The sequence below is a fragment of the Myiozetetes cayanensis genome, unplaced genomic scaffold (genome assembly GCF_022539395.1).
Source record: "Myiozetetes cayanensis isolate MyiCay16 unplaced genomic scaffold, myiCay2020 scf3, whole genome shotgun sequence".
Taxonomy (NCBI): Eukaryota; Metazoa; Chordata; class Aves; order Passeriformes; family Tyrannidae; genus Myiozetetes; species Myiozetetes cayanensis.
In genome coordinates, this window is record NW_026087521.1 from 11286772 (window position 1) to 11308630 (window position 21859).

General features: G+C 38.4%; 1 protein-coding gene across 16 annotated transcripts in view; it reads left to right on the forward strand.

Annotated features, from left to right (window-relative positions):
- Positions 1–21859, forward strand: part of MAGI2 (membrane associated guanylate kinase, WW and PDZ domain containing 2) — a 719386-nt gene that overhangs the window by 325649 nt on the left and 371878 nt on the right. The window contains exon 1 of one of the 16 annotated variants that reach the window (XM_050324402.1): positions 4555–4943. The exons of the other annotated variants lie outside the window; for them this stretch is intronic. The gene's annotated coding sequence lies outside the window, so the exon portion shown is untranslated. Of the gene's footprint in view, positions 1–4554; positions 4944–21859 lie in introns of those variants that run through there. 16 annotated transcript variants of the gene reach the window in all.

Below are 21859 nucleotides of genomic sequence, written 5' to 3' on the forward strand. Positions count from 1 at the left end.
TGTTCTCTGAAACACAAGTCTCAGAATTGGTTTGCAAAGAATTTTTGTAAAAGTTTGGCTGAAATTTGCACATTTTTCCCCCAAACCTTCTACGAATTAGTGTGCAATTTAGCTGAGCCCTCTACAAATTTTGTACAAGGGAATAACTTTTCCTTCTACTCAGCACTAGTGAGGCTGCATCTGGAGTACTGTCTGGGCTCCTCAGTACAAGAGAAACATGGATCTCTTGGAGCGGTCCGGTGAAGGGCTACGAAGATGATTAAGGGACTGGAGCATCTCTCTTATAAGGAAAGGTTGAGGGAACTGGGCCTGTTCAGTCTTGAGAAGAGATGCCCGAGAGGGGACCTTATCAATGTGTATAAACATCTGAATGGAGAGTGTCAAGAGGATACAGCCAGGCTCTGCTCTGCTCTGCTCTACTTGGTGCCAAGCAATAGGAAAAGAGACAACGGGCAGAAACTGATGCACAGGAAGTTCCACCTGAACATGAGGAAGGGATTCTTCACTGTACAGGTGAGCAAACACTGGAACAGATTGCCCAGAGAGAGTGTGGAGTCTCTGTTGCAGGAGATATTCAAGAACTGTCTGGATGCAATCCTGTGCAATGTGCCCACAGGAAAAAACCAGCATGGACGTTCTAGCAGACCTGATGGTGAATTTCCTTCTCATTTTCAAAGGAATTTTGTTTCTTCTATTTTTCCCATTCATCTGTTTTTTGAAGAAGGGAAAGTTTCCAAAATTTCTTTTCGTGGCTTCCCATAATTTGACAAGAAATGGCCATGAGCTCAAAAGGATATTTATATTAATCTGGCTCATCATATCACAGTTCTTTCTGTCTGTTCTAAAGCCAAAGATGACTAATTCCTTCCACGGAAAACCCTGCATTAAAGGCTTTTTCTAGCATGGGTCACAGCCCAAACGTGTCAAATGGCTTATTTATAATGTCACGGGGTTCAGACCACATCTCTACCTCAGCCTTCCTTCTTTCATTTTCTTCTGGACAATCTTTGTCCTATGATCACAAAGGACTGTAGGTGCAGCCAAAACCCAAACCAAATCCACCTGAAAATTGGTAAACTTACTGATTCTAACTTATAGTATTTCTGAGGGTGCAGGATACTTAAAATATTGTCAATGCTACTTTTGTTGTGGTTTTCTCCATTGTATAAATTATGTGTGTAACTTGTAGGCACTTGGATGTCCTCACTCATCAGTAATATTGATGTAAAGGATCTGAAGTCAATAGTGGTTTTCCTTCTTTAGCACTAATTTTCAAGCACAGACTTGCAAATTCTACATCTGAGGAGTAATGGGGGAAAAAAATTGTGCCTGTTTGCTGCACAAATTCAAAAAGACTTCATAAATACATGACATATCCGTTTTCTTACTGATTGAACAGAGTTTCATTTTTAAGCATATACCTTTTTGACTTGCATATAAATGAACTGCAAAAAAGATGCAACCTAGTTCTATGGCTTCTTTTAGGAATAAATCCAGCCTAAAGGCTGATATGTATTATAAATAAAATAGGGATTTTTATTGTTATTTTATGTTGATATATGCATGTTTTTACTGTTTTGAAATTAACATTGCAAATATTGAGACTATTTCTATCACGAAGTAGACCATTAATTTATTTTTGTCATGCCTCAATAATTTGATTATGTCTGTGTTGTTGTTTAAATTAAAGCTCTAATTTTTAAAAGAGTATCATTTAAAACCAGTGATTCTTCTGGGAAACTTTCAAATTCCTCTCAGAAGATTACAGGCGATAAACTTAATGATTAAAAAATATTGTATTTACTTCTTCAGTTAAGTATCAGTTTGTGCAGATTTTTATTTTGCTAAGTATTAGTGCACACAGTTTCCAAAACATAAGTGTTATCTGCATGTTTGAAACAGGTTTTCATCCATATTTATTATATGGACAGGTTTAATTAGTTATGTATACATCTGTATATATATATTTATGTATCTGTGTGCATGTATGCACATAGCCTTTAGATGGAAGATAATCCTCCAGTTTCTTCCAGTGGAATAGGCCTGTACTTATTACTGCATAAACATGCAAATTCTGAATGTCTTGTCCCTGACAATGTGTGTGGCAGCCCAGACATTGTAAAAGGCTTTTTTTGGAAGTCTGAAATCATTGCTCTGTTTCTTAGAAACTAAATTACTCTTTTGTTTGAGAGTTGTAAGCCATACTTTGCACTAGATGGGTGACCACAGCATTTCATTGTTGAAACTCTGTAGGGTACTCTGCTTTGCTGAAGTGGACATTTTTGGCGACTGTAATAAGTATGCATAAGATGGGATTCTCTTGCTCATCAAGAAACTCATCACATTCAATGGAAGTCCTGTGCAGAATGACACAACTGCATTCTAGTAGTTGACTTTAGGTTGGAAATTTTCTCAAATTGCCCCATGATTTATACAGTATTGCAACTACGGTAGGTATCAGGCAGGGTAATTTGTATCTGTTTGCTTTTTCAGCAATGTCAGTTTAGGCCTATTTCTTTACTAAACCCAAGTTTTATGTTGACTTTATAGCAGTAAAAAAATGTTGCCAATATCCAAGTTAAAAAACACCAATATGTGTGTAATTCTGTGTTCTGAGTTCTGAAGACATGTAGCTTGGCTGTCCCTGCTAGGCTCTTCAGATGACTTTCTCAGCTGACTCTCTCCTGTTTGACCCTTTCTAGCCAATATATGTTGTTACCCTTCTTTCACTATTGTTGTTTCAGGAGAGTGAGGGTAAAAAATTACTAATAGAGTAACTACATGTGGATATACAGAGTCCCCCTAAAATTGCACTTGCAACGAGAAACTTCAATCATTGAGATGGAGTTGTTTGGTTCTTCTGTCTTCTTTTGGTTCCTGTGTCATTTGTTGTTGGGATCATCATAAACACATTCAAGTCTTCAGTGTGCAATAATTATCAGATATCTTTCTACAAGGATATACTTACCTTGGCATAACAGGAATCCTACTTCACAATTTCTTTTCAACATTAAATTAAATGTAGCAAAGCAAAATTCCAGTGGTTTTTGTTTTTTTTTTCTATGAAGACTGGCTTGAAAGAATGCCATATATTTTAGTTATGGGATTTTCACTAACCCCTTGGAGTCAGTACTGGCTTCTGCCAAAAACTCATTGACTATGGCAGAAATCTGGGCTATGATCTGAAAGCTGTGAAGCACCCCTACTAGAGTATTGCTAAAGAGGATGTATCAGGGTTAAAAACCTTGTCAGGGTTAAAAACCTTAAGTCTCTGAAAGTCAGAGCAAGATAGAGTTGTTAGTATCAGTCCAGTAGAGTCCACCTAGTAATCTGGTGCAGATAATCCATGATCTCTCATATAACTCTTTTCCTTCAGTATCCTAAAAGAAATCCAGGTCACTTCTTTGTGTGCTTATCTAAAGCATTACCTTATATCGTAAGAGTGATAGTATGGAAACTAAAAGGTGGAAATTTGCATTCTGTGTGTAGTGCCAGAAGGACTGAAGTGTCTGTGGTCAGATCTGAGATGGATAAATGGTGTACCTGTGCTGGATGATGGATGGATGAGTACAGTTTCTGTCTTTAACTTGAGTCTTTAAGAATATGGTCACAGGAAAATGGACTTAGATTTCTTCTGGAATAGGTGATACATCACATCTACACATTTAAAGTTTCTCAGAAACACTGATTAAATGTGGATACCTACTTTACTCTCAACCTAGTTTTGCAGATGTTTCCTCTTTGCTACCATTTCATAATCAATGCAAAGGACGTATGGTGGGTAAAATTCTGGTCTCATTAAACCTGATAGAATTTTTTTAATGGCAGCTGGGATTAAAAATGCAGTATTTTATCAAGATTTACAGTCTTTGTTTCTCATAGGTTTTACTTGCAGCATATTGTTTGCAAGTAATATTTGGGTATTTCTGATTACTTGGCAATAACTAGGACTCTCACAGAATCTGAATTCTTTCAGTCTTTTAGAGACTAAATTCCAAAGCCCTGCACAGTATGGTGTCTTTAATCAGGGTAATCCATGGGAACATGGCCATTAGATAAGCTATAATTCAGAAAGTCAGGTTTACAAGTAGTGGCCCTTATGTCAAAGGTATTTGAAACTGTAATATAATAATATGAATTAAGGACTAATAATTGGTTTTAGTTGAGTACGGTCCATTTGCTGATGAGATATTAAATATGGCTTCAGCATAAATATTTAAACATTGTATCACAAAAAAATTACATTTGGAAAGAATCTGTAAAGGGGTACAGCACCAGCATCTAAGAAAAAATAATTTGAAAAAATTATTTATTTAGGAATAAGTCCCTACTTTTAAATATTCGGAGTATCATGGTATCCAAACTATGTATGATTATTACCACTGAAAAGTTTAATTGCATATCTTCGCACTGTGCCTGCTTGTGCGGATTGCTTAGCGGAGAGCTGGAAAAGCAGGAGAATGCCTAACGATCTCCTCCGAGCTCTGCTTCCCTCCCTGCTTTGTAATGTAAATGGCTAGTTTGAAACCCACCACGGATCCCTGCGCTCAATCCCCGAGCATCCTCTCTGATTTTAACCGGAAGATCACCTGACCGCCCCCCGAAGCTGCCCTTTCGGAGGGATCTCGGCGGCGCTGGGTCGGGCAGGGGTAGGTGGTGGCCGGGGCCGAGCGCCCGGCGCTGCCGGGGGCGGAGGGAGCGGGAGCGCCGGGAGCGCCGCTGCCTCAGCCCCGGAGAGAGGGAAAACAAAAGAGCTCAGCTGCAGTTTTGTGTTGCTGTGTCTGGCTTAAGCGGAAGATTCTAGACATTCGTGCCGAAAAAATCAAAGCGCAGCTGAGACTACATCCAACCGGGAAGATATTTTCTACCCCCAGGATGGGCTGGATCCAGTACAGGTGGTTTGCGGATCATGCGAAGGCAGACGGGCTGAGAGCCATGGCAAGGTGGGATAAGGCGCTTTCTCTCTTTCTTATCTTTTTTTCCCCTTCTCTCTCCCTCTGTCTCTGGATTTGTAAAGCGGTATAGCCGGGACCTGAGTTGAGGTCACTTAAAGAGATTAGATGGGGTTTAATTCCACAAAACAAAATCAAAATGAGAGGCACTACGGTGTTCAGACAGATGTTGAACCCAAACTTGGGCTGAGTTGGACTTGCTTTGAGCGATCCTTGTGCTGCTTTTGATGTTGTCTTTGTTTAGAATAGTTCCTGCACAAAACACAAGGCTTTAGGACGAGCTGCATGCTTCTGTCACAAATTGTCAGTTGACTGTTCCAGTGCTGATAGAATTTTGCCAGCGAAGCTGCAAGTGAAGGCTTTGGAGGTGAGGTCTGTGGAAATAGGAAGAGCTGTTGACTTTGAATTCCTTGTGATGCGGGCATGGTTAGAAGTTGAGCTGTGGTTGTTGTTATATATTGTCTGAATTGTAACAATGGGCAGTTCGTGTAGAGCAAGTTTGAATGGTGTTTCTTCAGCAATTCCAAATGCTTTTCTCTCCTGTGATCTTTGGCTTTTCACAAAAGGCAAAGAACTTGATTTTTTTTTTTTTTTTTTTTTTTGAGGAAGAAGTCAAGAGATTTTTTTAAAAAATATTGAAAATAGAAGTGAATTAACATTTTTATTTGAATGGTTGTTGTTAACACCACCATGCCTAAACAGCTAAAACATATCCCAGCAATTTCTCATATCTCCTGCTGGGCAGATGCATTTCTTTTGTTCCTGAAAATTTTTTCCCCTGCCTTTTTAGAACAAAAGGCATTTGCTTTTTTCTTTTTTTTTTTTTTTTTTTTTTTTTTGGTGGCAGCAAGAGAGTTGTATACAAATTAGCATTTTGTACAGGTTAATGCTCTGCTTCATTCTGAAGTAAACTGCCTTAAGGTATTATAAGGAAAGGGGGTGGGCAAACGGGGAGGCTTGACCGATGCCCAAGAAATACTGAATTCAGATGGATTTAGATCATATAGAGAAGCAGACATTTATCTGTAACTGGATTTCAGCTCCATGTCATGCAAAATCTGCAGACCATAGCAGGGAGATTCTTAGCAACCAATAAATCAGATTTGTAATGGGCCTTTAAAAATGTCTGTGAGGGGTGACTGCCAGGGTCCCCTTTGGCCAAATTAAGATGCAATCTGACAGTACAGTAGCATCTGCGTGCTGACATTTTCTCATGAACCTAGTAAAAAATGGCTCCAGATCTCTTCTTCAGTCCCCAAAAGACAGTTTCTGAATAGCCATGCATTTTTCCCCCTGTATTGTTGTTTGTTATAATCACCATTCTCTCTGATAATGTCTGACTGGCTTGTTTTGCTTTGCTTTCTTTGACTGTTTGACTAGCTGAGGGGATGTAGTGGGCAGTTGTTTTACCTGAAATCAGCACCTCATGCCAGTACTACTGCTAACAAAACCCCCCACAAAACAGATAATTAAAAAAAAAAAAAAAGTGTGTTGCAAATGTGTCGTATAAATACTGCTAATAAAGCAGCTTCTGCCAGTACTGCTGGAATTAGGTAAGTGGGTTGAAAAACATGTGTCTTAGATAATGTGCCGCCCACGATACAGGTGAAAAAGAAATGCCAGCCAGTGGTGAGTGCAACTGACAGGTAAAACTGAAAAGCCTAAAAAAAGGCACAGGAATATAAAGTCCTTAAGGGCCAGAAGTGTAGGTATTGGTACAAGCGTTTGTTTATCCAAGGGAGTAGTTCACATTCAGATACTACAAGAGCAAGGGGGGGAGGAGGAGGAGGAGGAGGGAGGGAGGCACTCCTTTAACTGTAGTACAAGTGTGCTCGTTGGAAGAGCCTCATACATGGAATGGCCATTCTGCCTGACATCACGGCTCTATTTCAGCGCTCCTGAGCAGGACTTGCAGCCCAGGGGTGGGAGAAGCCTCTGTCTGTGCATGTGTGGGGTGAGTTCAGGGGAGTGAGGAAAGGGACCCTGCTTCTCCAGAGTGATCTCTGCCAGGGAATTCATGGGGCGACAGGGAAGTTTGCTCCAGTGGACACGGCTTCTTTAAATGTTCCCTGAGATAAGGGGGCTCCATAGCACAAAAATAGGGCAAGTAGCAGGCAGAAGGATAGCTGTGAGAAGTTGTGAGTAGTATGGATCCTCTCTGGAAAATGTGGCTGGTGTTTTTTGTGACTGCTTAATAGTGCCTATGGAAACTTTTGAAGAACCTCTGTATTTATTGGACTCCCCTACTTTCTCTCCAATTTAAGGTTATAATTTCTCCATATTACAAATACAATTTTCAGCAAGAAAATAATAAGCTTTAGAAGCTTCCCTCAGAAAACAAATGGTATAAATATTTTGCTGTTTACCCACTGCAAGAGACATTAAATTTTAGTTGCTGCTTAAAAAGCATGTTGTGTGCAGTACTTATAAGCCCCACAAATGTTACTTGCCAGACTTGTTACAGTCTTTTAGATTAATTTTCATAGACCTAAATGTTTGGAGTTATGGTATAAAATTCCACTACTGCTTGAGAAGAGTGAAAAAGGAACCTTAATGCCACATGCAGATCCCATTGCTCCTTTTGTACAGGTAGATAATTTGACAGTTGTAAACACTTTGCTTCATGGAAAGTGACACAATTGCACAGTGGGATTGCGAAAAAGAAAACAAACATCTTGCAAACCATCAGACAAGCAGAAATGTCAACAAGAGATGTACAAATAGAGTTTAAATGCTTTGAGTGACAGAAAGATTCCAGATGCCTAATTCACACTGACCACAGCTATAAAGCACAGGAATACAGCTGCAGTTTTAGAAGCTAAACCCAACCAGCCTGATTTTAGAGATGTGTATGTACATAATCAGAAAAAAAATGGGAAAAATGGAAGTCTGATACTGAACAGGAACAAATTAGATTTCAGAACTTAACTGGACACAATAAGAAAAACTGTTTCGAAGATCACTACAGACAGAAAAGTTTCCAGAAGAAATTAAATGAGCAAACTTAACCCAAATGAAATGCACACATCCAACTAGGAACACTGTCAATCAATGTGATTATTAACTACATCATTTGAAGTGAATTTTAACAGTAAAAGTCTGATTTTAGAAATGAAACAAGACTTTTGACTTTTATTCTCATTACAGAATAAAAATTGCCCAGGGACTTTTCTTGGAAATGCACATTTCTCATGGTGCAAAACTGACACATTGGACCTCTGTAAAGGGGGAAGGGGAAACAAAGATAGAAATAAAATGGTGGCACTTAGAAAATTTCTCACCACGTCTTTCTGCAAGCTGTGTAAATATGTTCTGTGGATAAACATAAAAGGTCAGAATCATCTTCTGACTGTGATGAAAATAAATAATAACAAGAATTAGATAGATTAGTATATACTAACATGAAAAAAGACTCAAATCCAGAGTGCTGAAGTCTGAGAAAATTATATTTACATTGAAGCAGTCCAAGCAGTGATTGTCAGTGTTCCAGCTGACAGACTCAGCAAACAGCCCACCTATTTCCCATTTCAGCAGCAAATGCCTATACAGAAATCATCATGCTCTCTCTGCAAAATAAGCTTAAGAACATTAAAGGCCATATAGTATTCCCAGTTGCCCTAATACAACCAGTTTAAATCAAGTTTGTTGTGAATGATATCACTGTAACGGGCTGACTGTAGCCCATAGGGCCAAGAAAAGAGTATGGTCAGCATAATTTACTTTTACTTTTTTTTTTTTTTTTAATAAGAACATCCCAGCTATTCCTCTGTCATTGCTTGCACATGTTTATAGCACATCCCAGACCCATGCGTCTCTGTTTCTAGCACCAGATAAAAATTCCAGACAGATCCCTCTCTTGTCACTGTTGCAACTGTTTTCTGGCTGTATTATGCTGTGGCATTAAGAGGAATATGATTCTTTTGGTGACCTTTGGTGTTTGCATACAGAGCATACCCATGTATTAGTGACTGCCCACTGTTTTGTAGAAAATTAAACATCAGTGGTAGGGTTAGCTGAAAACTGTAAACTAAATGTTGGCTGGCTTTGTTCTTTCTCTGAGCATGGAAGATTAGGTTGACTTTGTCAGCTAAAGAAAGAAAAACACTCTCATCTGGAAACATGCAAGATACTCCTAACCTGACGTTATGATCTTATTCCTGTCACTCTTCTAATTTCTTCATATTTTTCCTCTCATACTTTTTTTCCTGACTGTCACCAAACTTCTTTATTTGTGTCAACCTTCTTTGATTTGACCTTACCAACCATCTATGACTTTTCCTCCTAACTCAACTCCATGCTCTGGGACAGTGAGAAACAATTTCTGCCACCGTGCCTTTCTTTGATGCAGGTGAAGTCAAAATTCGATGCTGGGCAAGTAAGTTGTACAGAGGTGCATATCCATATGCTTACAGAACACGATATTCTCAATCTCATCAGTCTCCCTATGACAAAAAGGAAATTATTTTTCATCCCAACATCAGCCAAAACTACCATCAAGAACTTAGCCAATATTCCCATGGTTCAAACTACTGAAGGAAGCAATGAGAGCTGGTGTCTTTCTCGGGACACATTTATAATCAGAACCTGTATCCTGAATTCCTGTATTGTCATGAGTGATACTAAAGGAGAGTGAGGTTTAGGGCTCAGTTCTGCTTCTCTTGAAATTGGTGCCAAGTTTCACTCTGGAGATGATACAAGAGAACATTTAGTAGGGAAAAGCTGATCTTGCAGAGAGGCTCAGGTTAAATACATTTTATCACTTTCCTGGCAAAGAAAACAAGCAAATAGGATTGACAGTGGGTGATCACTGAACCTCTAAACCCCCCTTATGGAAATGTGAACCAAAATAAAAAGTGCCTGGGAAAAAATCTTTAATCTGAAGGTATTAGGAGTTAAGTCTTTACAGCCATGACAATCCCCATTGACAGAAATGCTCATAACCCAGAGGTGATGGAATACAAATGGGCATGGATGTGGGAAGCATTGCAATAGAGAACACATCACAATAAAAGCTCTCTTTCTCAGTTATCCTTTCCTTTCCAGTCAAATAAATAAATTGCAGTGATGTACAGTGTGAAGCATTATTGCCACTAGAGTGCTTTTCTGATGACAGAGATGACTTATGTTATAAAAGTCTGTCCCAGATAACAGCAAGTAAAGGTTTCTGGAAGTTAGTAAGGGTTTAGGGACTCTTAGGTTCTAGATTGGTTCAAGCACACTAATTGGATATGGATTGCCTAACTCCAGACTTATCCATCTGCTGAGAAACCTGCTCTGATGGGAGCACAGAACCTTGGCACTCCTGTGCTGCTCGTGCTCTCCGTGTTTCTGCTCCCAATGTCCTGGCTAAAATCTTCAGAAATCAATGGTGCCCAAAGTTATTAGAGTGATTCTGCTCATCTCTGTGAAGCATGATGGCAGAAGCCATGATGAGTCCAGGAGGTGATAGTATCCATAATGAAACACTGGTGAGCAGAGCCTCTGCAGGGACAAGACCTTCAGAGCAGAGTTCCCTTTCATCCAAGGCTTTTTCAACTTCGGAGTCAGCTTCTTGCAAGAAACTCTGACAGGTAACTTGTTAACTCTGTAACGTTATGCAATCAGATACAATCCAGCATTTTGTGTTTTAACAATGCTGTAATCTACCAGGTAACCCAAAGAGGAATGAGGAATAGTGCCTTTCTCTTTAATTAGAGTTCACTATCACATGGTTAGGATCAAAAAGGGTCTAAAAGCAAAGCTTAAATATGACACTGGAATATTCTGTAAATCTAGAACACCTAGAGAGATTTGCAGATGGCTGAATAAAGGAGCTTGATCAGATCATAGTTGTTCCTTGTCTTGTATGACTGGGGCAACTGGAAGCGTGTATGCATCTGTGTTCAGAGCTCTGCAGAAGACAACCCTGACAGAAGACAACCCTGTAGTTTTGGTGTTTCTTTTTCAGAAGATGTGATAGAAATAGGTTCTGTGAAACACAAGTGAGCAGTTTGTGGAAATGTGGGTGTCTTTCCATCACTTGCTTTTATATTTCTGCGTCACAGGAATCTTTATATCATGAGTGGTGGCTAAGAAGACTGGGATGCATAAAAGGAAGGGGTAGCTCAAAACTTTCCTGGCTTTTGTACTGCTGGATTTTAAAACCTGGAATAAGTGAGGGAATAGTCTGTTCCCATTCTGTCATCTTAGCCATCAAATGCTGTTGTCAAGCCAGCTGCAGCAACATAACCATCAAAAAACACCTGCCTCTTTGCCTATTGGAAAGTCCTTTAGGAAAAGGAGGAGTGTGCCAATAGGGAGCCCTTTATTGTGTTGGGGTTTTTTACTTCTGCAGATTCAGCAGGTGCTATATATTATCCTTTACAACCTTCAGCCATTGGGAGCTAGGACACTGTAATTATGTTCCCTGTCCATGGAAGTTACTGACTATTACTGTGTGAAATATGAGCTCTGCTCAGAATTCAAAGCTAAACTGAGGAAGCATGTTTGCTACTGCTTTCATACCACAGAATAATGGTAGTGGTTCATTTACAGTAGTAAATACTCTGCCCCTTAAATGGTGAAACCTGTATAAAAATACCATGTTGCTTATATGTAAAGAAGTCAGATTCCCAGTGCTGACAGTTCACTCCTATAAGTAAAATTTTGCATTGGTATAGTTCATTTTATTTAATAATTCATAGAGCTTCTTCATTCACTCCTTCATAAGTGTGAAAATAAACTGGGAGGCTGACACAGAGGAAGTACACAACCATTTTTAAACAGAAGTAACTTTCAGTCATTTCTGTAGAGGTAGTCAGATCTCAGGGCACTTCCCAACAAGTTGTCTTAATTGCGCATTGCTCTTGAATGTGTATATGGGTCGGTCTGTAAGTACCTGGAGCCAGTTCCCTCAATGACTCCATAGCACAGGAGAAAACAAAACTTGGGGTTTTGAGCTCCTGAACCTCCTAATTTTGTGACCTCATCCACATGAAAATTGCCTTCTGTGAGGTTTCACCACTTTCTGACTAAAAAAATGTAACCTGGTTTTATCTTGCTCTTTTCTGTCCTGAAGTTATTCAGAGGAAGTGAGATATGGTGGGTGCCTTGTGCACTATTCCATTAGGATAAATAATGTATGCTGTCTATTGTGTTTAGAAGAATGCTTCAAAGAAAAGTCTCTGTGGCATAGTTGTGATAACAAGCAGGAGAAAAGTAAAAGAAGAGAAAGCACAAGAAAATGTAGGTGCTTTGGCATCTGCTAGTTCAGAATTGCAGTGTTTGATACCAGTGTGATTCCTTTGCCACGAGTTTTGTCAGTAGCCACAGCAGTCCACAGGAAATGATGTGTTGCCTGTTGCTGCCCTAAAAACAAAGTTTTGTTGCTACGTACCTCTGGAAGATGATGTGCAGACTGTCCTTGGCAGAGGCACACTGCACTGAGACCAGCTCTTGAATATTTTCTTGTCCTGTTCATTTCTTCTTCCCACTTTCATTTTAATAGGAGTCTCACATGCCCCCACAGTCTCTCATGGAAATGACCATGGTTTTTGAGAAGCACTGAGGTGCTCAGTTTGTCTCTGCTCACATCAGGTGAATGAGTCTGTGAGTGATTATTGCTAGAAGTGTTGGTGCACCAGATCCACCAGCTCAGGTTGTGGTAGCTCTTAAAGGTAGAGGACACATTCCTACCCTCCTACCATGCATTACTTTTTATTGTGCTGTGTGTTTCGTTAATCCCTTCTGTGTATAAAGATTAGTATATTTGAATTATCCATTGTAATAAGAATATATGATCAGACAGTTCAGACTCTACCTCCACAGCAGATACAAAAATAATTGGCAAGATACTCTAAATGTTTGATATGAAACTTGCTTCCTCAGCTGGAGTAACAGCAGAATATTTGGCCCAACATCCTGCATTTCACACTGGGAAAGAGTAGAAGCATCAGGCAGCATAGGGCAATACTTTCCTTTTATACCTCTCCTTTTCCAGCATAAGTTGCCAAGATACTATGATATTTTCCAAGTGATATGACATTCTTGTTCTGAAGCACAAATCGATGTTTATGTGGCCGCACAGTGCAGAAGAAATGTCATTTCCAGTGTTGGTCTCATGAATACACGCTCAGTGGTGTGTATGTAACCAGACCTTTGCACCTCAGTAGAGAGCGACCCAGTATGGAGGAAAATTGGTTTGTTATGTCTTCACCTGAGCTTACTGCTGCCTTGGTGATGATCTTATCTTCAAGCACATCAGACCTTCCTGTCATCATTATAAATACTTTAAAACTTTAGAAGTCAAAAGCTTTGAGTTTTGGTTAAGTCAGCATGTAAATCTGAAAATGTGTTTCATTTGTGATAAACGCATTTTTGTGCATATGAGTCATGCCTGGCAAAGGCAAAGTACTGTAATCCAAAAAAAAAAAAAAAAGAATCAGAATGAACTCTTTTTTGGAAAGTTACTATCAAAAATATCTATTAAAGTGTTTAACATAGAATGTGCCCCCTCCTCTGGGATCATGGTATTCTCCTCCAAATCACCCTTTCCATATTAGAGGAACATTTTCCCTCTTTTTTTGCCTACATGCCTTTCAAATGCCAGTGATAAGATGAACTTGGTTGTGCATGTGAATTTGGTTTGCCTATTTGTTCATCCTTTTTAGGGTTCTCCTGCCCTTCCCCTAAGGTATGAGGGGAGATTGGATTGAAATAGGTGTAGATGAATAAATGCATTTTTGTTTTTGAGTGCACAGTATCTGTTTTTCCTTAGAATTACTGGCCCTCTCTGAAAATGGTTATCCCTGAGTCTTGACTAGAATACCTCACAGTGACAGAAAGAATTGGCCATTGTCAATAAAAGTTCGTAACCAACTATCTCTGCACTTGAGAGGTCAGTAGGATAGAGAGTGTTTAACACGCTGAGTGAGTGGCATGGAGGAAGACAGAGCATGGAGAGGAGCTGAGATCAGAGAGCTTGGAATAAAGCTTCCAGAAGGAAAGGAAATCAAACAGTTTATAGAGAAACAGGAAAGGCAATGAAAAGCAAAATTAAGAGAAATGAGAAAGAAAGATTAAAATGAGTGAAGGCAGAAAAAGGAATCCTTATGCACATCCTCAAGCTGTCATGGTAAAGAATATAAGCCCTACAGCTTTTCCTTAACTTCTCCATGGAAATAAAACAATTATCATGAAACTATTCTATTTTATTCTTCAAAGAAGTTACTTAAAAGCCGTTCCCCATTGTGGAAAGACTTGACATCAAGAACAGTTATTGTCTCTCACAAGCCTTCTTTATGGTTACTGTTTAACTCAAAAGCCAGAAAACTGACACCCAGATGTCACCATGTTACCTTAACAGAAGTGAATGATTTTGCCTTATGGGGGCTGAGGAGTAGGGAGAAAATTTTCTTTGAAAAGAAAAATAATAGTGAGCTGGATTGCATCCTTTGGTCTACATAATGAGGGTTAAACCACTAAACTTTCCTTCCCCAGGTGAGGCAGAGGCTATCAGGGCAGTGGGGTCCTTCACTTCCACCCCAGGCTCTGCTCCTTGCTCATGGTGCTCATGCCATTACTCTCCTTGTCTCATTCATGTCTCACCATCATGATTTCTCCCCTTCAGAAGGGCCCTGGTGTGTTGTAAAGGGCTCCTCTCCATCAGGGCTGTTTGGGGAGGGCTTGGTGTCAGGGTGTTTGCTGTGGCAAAATGTCTTATGCAGGTTTTCAGCATCCTGATGAACCATAGGCTATTGAGGAAGGAGAGGGTAGGAGGGTGAAGATGGAGAAACCCAGTCATCGTGGCCTCTACCTGGTATCCCTACTCATGAGAAAAGGCAGAGAGGAAGGAGTATGAGAGAAATGGTCCATAATCCCTGCTGCTTCGTGGCATATTATTACATGAGAGTAAGAGATAAAAGTGTGCTTTTTGATAGAAAGTCACTTTCTAGCACTTTGTCACTCAGGTTCTTTGAGCCTGAGCCTGAATGAAACCTGGCTAAATAAAGCTCTAAAACATGTGCTTTATCTTAAAGTCCCCAAATAAGAAGTGTCTTCACTCCTAAAACATGTTAAAGCTTTATTACAAGCCATACTCTTATCTCAGGCACTGTGGTGTAAATCTGCAATTACTCACTCAAAATCTGTGGTATTATCCTAGCAGTGGAAGAGAACAGGTTCACCCCTTCCTCCCAAGCAGAGGGATGAATTTGTTCCACATTGTTGGCACTGCAAAGTTCTCCTGACATACTGCTGGCACTTGCCTGCATCTGGATGATTAGAATTAAGCATCACCTTCCTTTTGCAATTATATTAAATTAAGTTAAATCATTATGGTTTTAACCTTCTATTTACACTGTAGAAAGCTTACTTTAGCTAAAACTCACACTTTTTTTATCTTACTATAAAATTCTATGCTCAGGAGTGTTTCCCAAAACATGGGAATGAATGCATAGTAAAAACATGGAGAGCTAGTTGTCTCTGTAATGTTGCTACCAATATTTCTCAGTTTTCACAGAGATGCAGCAAATTTCAGGGTGGTGCAGGGTTTGTCAGTTTGTAATAATGACAAAATTGTTGGGCTTATGAGAGAAGATAGGTGGAGATGGTGGCTAATGAGGAATCAGTGTTGCAATACATTGCAACATATTAATGTTTAGAATAGCAGCAGGTAAGACTTTAGGACAAGAAGAGAAAGAAGGGAACTGTGTGTCAGAGGGCTGGCTGATAGAGCAGCTCTCAGAACCTGTTTCAGCCAGTACATTGCAGAGGTGCTGACCTGACCAAGTCTTACAGATGCAGGCAGCCTTGGCAAGAGATGAAGAGTAAATGTGCACTAGAGAGGTGAATAACTTTATTTCCTTAGACACTCTCCTTTTGCACCCCAGGTGGCAATGTCAAACTGAGAGGATATTCCAGGAAATAATCAAAAGAGTTCATTTGTAGGGCCATTAGACCTAATCCTCTCATCATCCTTATTTTTTTTACAGTAATATCGTGCACTATTTTAAGTGATAGTTGCTCCCTCTTTACTAGTCCTTCACAAATAATTCCTTTTTCCCCTCATTAAGATGACTATTAACTTATTATTTATTATGTCTAAAACAATATTTTCTACAGGTCTTGATAAGCATCATTTGTACACATATATGAAGAGAAATTTAGTGTCCACCTTAAAAGGGGTCATGAACATGCAATTCTACATTTGACATGCTCTGTATCTGTACAAAATGTATTCTACTGTTCCAGGAATCCAACATTTTTAACAAAAAAGTAGACTGTACAAGAGTTATCTTTTAAAAGTGTAAACCATGCAGTATTAAAGCACTCCAAAGAACATATCCATCCATAATGCAAAGAGAGACACTAAGAGGTTCATACACAAGATTAGAGTTTTGCACTCATTTTTTTGCATAGTAAGGACCAAACCTGAAGACTTTATGTATAGTAGAGGCAAAAAAAAAAAAAAAAAAATTAACAATTTTCTGTTTATGAGAACCAAAACAATGACCAGCCATTTACATTAATGGAGTTGTAACACGACATCACAGATTGCATACTTTTCTTCTAAATTAAAATACCTGTACCATTTTTTCAGAAGTATATAATTGAAAGAGACCTCTGAGCCATTGAATTCAGTCCCCCTATAATCATGGGCAACTGTATCATGGATAAGAATATCAGTTTTTCTACACTAAATGCATGGAGCACCAACTATGCTCTCATCTGTTATCAACGTGTTTCATTGATTTCAGTGCTGTGCTCTATTCACCAATTAACTAGGCATATCACCTTCACTGACCTAAATACAGACATTTTGCAGAATAATCTTTCATCCAGCAGCCAGATTTGCTGCTTTATACTCTTCCACCTGTCTAGCTGCATTGTGATCATATTTTTTCTGTACTGTATTCCTTTCTTTTATATTTGTTTTATTAAAGTCATAGTCATAATATTAAGTAATGGGTGATTTTTAGATGAGTCAGTCAATAAAGGGGAGAATAATTTCTAATTTATGTTTTAAAAATAAATTTATTTTAAAACTGTGTTCACAATAGAGGTCGGTTTAACTTTTATTGCCACGGTACACACCCGTGTTTGTGTCAAACAAACCTAATCTAGTAATGCAAAGAAGCTTTGTCCTTGGTGCTTCAATCAAGTCATGTACTTCAGAAAAAAGATCATTCAGCTATTAAAAATGCTTGATGGTGAGGCTTCCATTGTGCCAAATCCTCCTCTGAACTCTTGGTTGTATCTGTGATGCTGATGGATCAATGAAACAACTCTCATGTATAAACTTGATTGTTGTATTTGCTGCACTCTCAGTTCAGATGTCTGGCATTTCATTATGTTTACCCCTTTAACTGTGATTTTTGCTGTGTTCTTCATTAAGTCTTACATGATTTTAACTTTAAAGGAGTAATGTCACACCCCTTTGATCACATCACTTTTTTAAATTTTATTTTTTGTGCTTCCACATTTAGTATCGTTTTAAGTCTGTCTTCCTGTGACCTTGCTTGATCCAGACTTTGAATAAAGAATTTTCTTAGAAAATTAATACAGACCATTCCTTCTACAGTTTTGTTATAGAGATCTCAAAAAAATCTGTAGCTGACAATTAAAATGAATTCCATGAGAATATTAGAATAGTCTCTCGAGTATTGGAAAACAGCAATGAAGAAACAATTTTTTTTTTTGTAGAGCACCCAACTCTTCGTATTAATAGTCATCCTTTGATCTCCTCCTAGAGCTGACAAGATAGGAAGCAAATTGGTAATTTTCAGGGTTTATTTCTTCTAATAAAAAAAAAAAAAAAAAAGAGAGAGAGAGATAATTGCAAGAGCATGTTTCACATCAATGGGGACTTGCCTAGTTAAAGATCCAGACAGGCAGAAAACAAAATCTGGATTTCTAAACAGCAGCTTAGGTACTGTGCTAACACAATCCTATGGTAAAAAATATTATTTCCTGCTCTTAAAATTGTAGTTTGTGTCATAAATTGTATTACATGAACAAAGTATTCCTTGTAGGGGAAGTTGCTTTTGCTCCTTGAATATTTGTTTTATCTGGTTCTTTAAAACACTGTTACCTTGGCCATTAAGAGCTGCTGTGACTCTGGGTCTCTAGACCCTTCTGTCAATGAGAATTCAAACCACTTGTCAGTTTACAGACAGCATCGCCTGCAGAGAAATTAGAGACTGAACTCAGTAGTGAAGTGGTAACTTCTAGCTATATTCACAAGTGTCTCTCAACTCTGAGATGTCAATTGAGAAAAAGCCACATTGCAAAATGCTTTGAGATGCTGCTTTTGAAGCGACAAGAGGAGATTGACAGATGGGAGAGCAGGCTAAAATCAGGTACAAAAGAAGCAAGAAGTGGCCACATATGGATGACTGGGTGCTGTAGCCTTTGATGAAAGAGATGAGTGATTTAGAAATACATAAAAGCAACTGCCAAGCTTTCATTGGCCACAGCACTGAAAACAAAGTGAAAATCTGTTTATTTAATTTTGGGTTGGAGAAGATATTTAACTTCCTGAAAAACTCCTTTTTTTTTTTTTTTCCTGTGAGAAATGTTGTATGACCTGTAAAGAGATGACTGAGGAATAGAAGTACCACCTCAGTGACCTGTGAATTCTTAATGAGAAATACATTTTCACATAAGAATTTCAAAACAGTGTATACCTCTGCAAAAGCTACCATTTTGGTAAACACCTACGAGAAATTACTGTGAGATTTCTATAGCTGACATTAGAAATGTAAATTAAAAAGAAGTTTAAAAAGTCTTCACACATGTAACATAAAGTAGGAGGAGTGTGTGCCATGCTTTTCATCCCATATAGCTTACTGAAAACATTGATATCCCAGGAATGAATTGGTTATTGGTTCTGACAGAACAAGTCATAGGAAAGAAACGTGGTAAAATTACATGAAACCAAGCAATAACCATCCAAGGATTGTACACCTACATTCAAAACTAACAGAAACGAAAGAGGTATAAAGTCACTCCAAGAAAAGTGTTAGGACCTGTGACACAGCTTGTGGTAAGTCATGAAGAAAAATGAAGAAAAATGTCATGCATTTCTTTAGAACAGAACAAAGGGATTGACAGAGTAGGAAGCTGTGTAATTGCTAAAAGAAGGATATTATTATTTTTTCCCATTAACCTGATGATGGTGTTAGTACAGAAACCAAATCTGAAAAGAAAATATTGTTGTGAAAACAAAATCCATAAAGGTTGGTAAGCAACCGGAGGAAAGAGCAGAAAATTCTTACTGTTGACAGACATTTCTAAACAAGCAGAAAACAGAAAAAAACCCATAAAGATTAACTCAGTTATTTGGAAATTCCAAGGAAGGAAAGCAATGGCTAGTGCTTTACGCTATGCTAACTTTGTGTAATTACCAAACCTTTAATGGGGCGGTATATTTGGGTTGCTCTGCTATATGACCACACCAACTGAAACAAAGCTTGATCCTAAAAGAGGCTGGAAAGAAATGAGAGTCACTGGGATAGCTCAACTCATTGTTATTGTTGTTTTACATAGTGATTCTGATCTCATTAAGATTCATATAGTTAATGAAAAAAAAGGCATACTTGGGAGTTTGAGAAAGACACTTTTATTTTTAACTTAATCTACATTAATGTAAAGCTTTCTTTGTTTACACTGTGAAAGTGCTGACACAAGCTGAGAGCCTCTCATAAAGCAAGTTTATTTTTCAATACATCAAGTACAGAATGCACAAAAGAGCTTACAAAAGAGGAAAGCATATCTCAGAAAGACAGGAAAATATTCAAAGTACGTTTTAGTAGCCTAAAAAGATGCTGTTTCTCATACAAATATTTTGTTTTTCCTTAAAGATTTAACCATAGCCTGTGACATAAATTTTATAACTCTATAGATACATCTTTTTGAGATTAATTGGGAAGTGTCCAATATTCCTTCTCAAACCTTTCATATAAACTTAGCTAGAGGTTTTACTTAAGGCTAAAGCCTCTCATGAAGTATTAAGGCTGTCCCAGCTTTTCCCATTTCATTTCTTCAACCATGCAGTTGAAGAAATGAAAGTACTAATCCTCCTCAGCATGGCTTTTAGTTCCAGGCAGAACAGGAGTTCACGGAGCAGTTGGACTATCAGATTGCGTCATACCTGGGAACCACATCCCATATTGCCATGGCAATGACATACAACAGCATACTTCGAGCTGTGCCACCTCCACTGAATATCAGCAACACAGGTTGAGCACTGCATCTGATTTTGGAGTTTTTATCACCATGTTTTGGTAGAGAGGAGTTGTGGAATCTCTCTCTGTGTGTGTGTGTGTGTGTACGTCCATGTCCTGGGTAGTTGTATCACTAAAAATCTGAGTTGTATGTGTTCACATAGGCTCTGTATAGCAATAAAACTCACCAACTTTCCATACAATTAGGTTATGCTACGCTAAGTGCATCCTCCTAAATCTGGGAATTATACTGATCTCAAATATAACAATCAAACACAGATTAATGTTTGTGGCAAAGTTGGGTTTCTTGAGAGAAGTCCTTTTGTTGTGTCCCTCACAGATGTGATTTGGCTGAGCTCTGTTGGGCTGAACAAGCTGTGACTTGGCTTTTTAAGGGCAAAGAGAGCACTGGAGATTGGACTGGGATTCAGACAAGTTCTGTGTTTGTTTGGGTTTCTTTTTAATAGTGGTTTAGTCTATATTCATACCTAAGTCTAGAGGTTTTTGCTCTTTTGGCTGTGAAAATAGACATTGATAACAATGTCAGTCATTCTATGCAACATGTTTAAAATTAGAGATGAAATACATGATTAGTGACCAAGTTTTTATTATCAATATTAAGAATTTTAGCTACTTTTTGGTAAGATTTGATGTCTACCTGACATGAATACTGATAAACTCATGTTTAAGGGTTTTTTACTGAATATTCTATACACATCTTGTTTTTGTCCACATCTTTCCTGAGAACATTGGCACTTCTGTCAGGTGCATAGCAAGTTCCATATATATATCCACCTTTGGATGTGCAAGGGTAAGGAGAAGAGAGGCTACTTGTAACAGAACTGCACTCAGATTTCACAAGTTAGCTTCTTCTGCATTGGAAGTTGTTGGAATATATCTGTAAAATGGAAGAAGAGGATTACGCTTTTCAAATATGCTCATCTTACGAGACTTGCTCTCCATTGATTTTTACTCAGGGTCTCTTTGACTCATGCTAACTTGATAACAGAAATCGTCGCTCTGTAGGAAAAAAACTTCAGCTGTGTAGCTTTAAAACTGATGAAAGGTTTGTTTAAACACTAGGAGCATAATCAACTCACCTTAAAATCATCTCTCTACTTGAGACAAGCACAGTGTTGTCTCAAGCTGGGAGAATGAATGGCGCTGATGTGTCTGGTACTTTTTATAACGCAGATACTGCTTATTTAAAAAGCAACACATCAAAGTGATTTAATGCATTAATTGGATAAAAGGAAAAACAAGTAAGTCTGTAAATGAAGGGAACTTAATAAAGCTGGCAGATCCTTTGCAAATAGAAAAGTATTTTCTTTGTATATTGCAGAATTTTTCTGAAAGGGATTTTTTTCTTTGATTTATCCTTGATTAAGTGTTTCAGGGGTAAAAAATCCAATTATGCCTAAACTCAATGCGTTGAAAATACTCAGAAGAGAACTTAAAGCTAATTGATGTATCTGAATTCATATTCAAAGTGAGGAATTACCTAACATATGTCTGTAAGGCATTGTACCAAGGTGTTCATTTCCTTGCAGCATCTTTCTTCTTTCAAGATATTGCCCTCAAAAATTTAAATCAAAACAAGCAAATCCAATATCACAAATGTACTGATTGCTTTTCAAACTGTCTGAAGAGTTCAAACCGCATGCTGAATTAGTGGATCAGAGTTCTCTAGCACTCTTTCCTTGA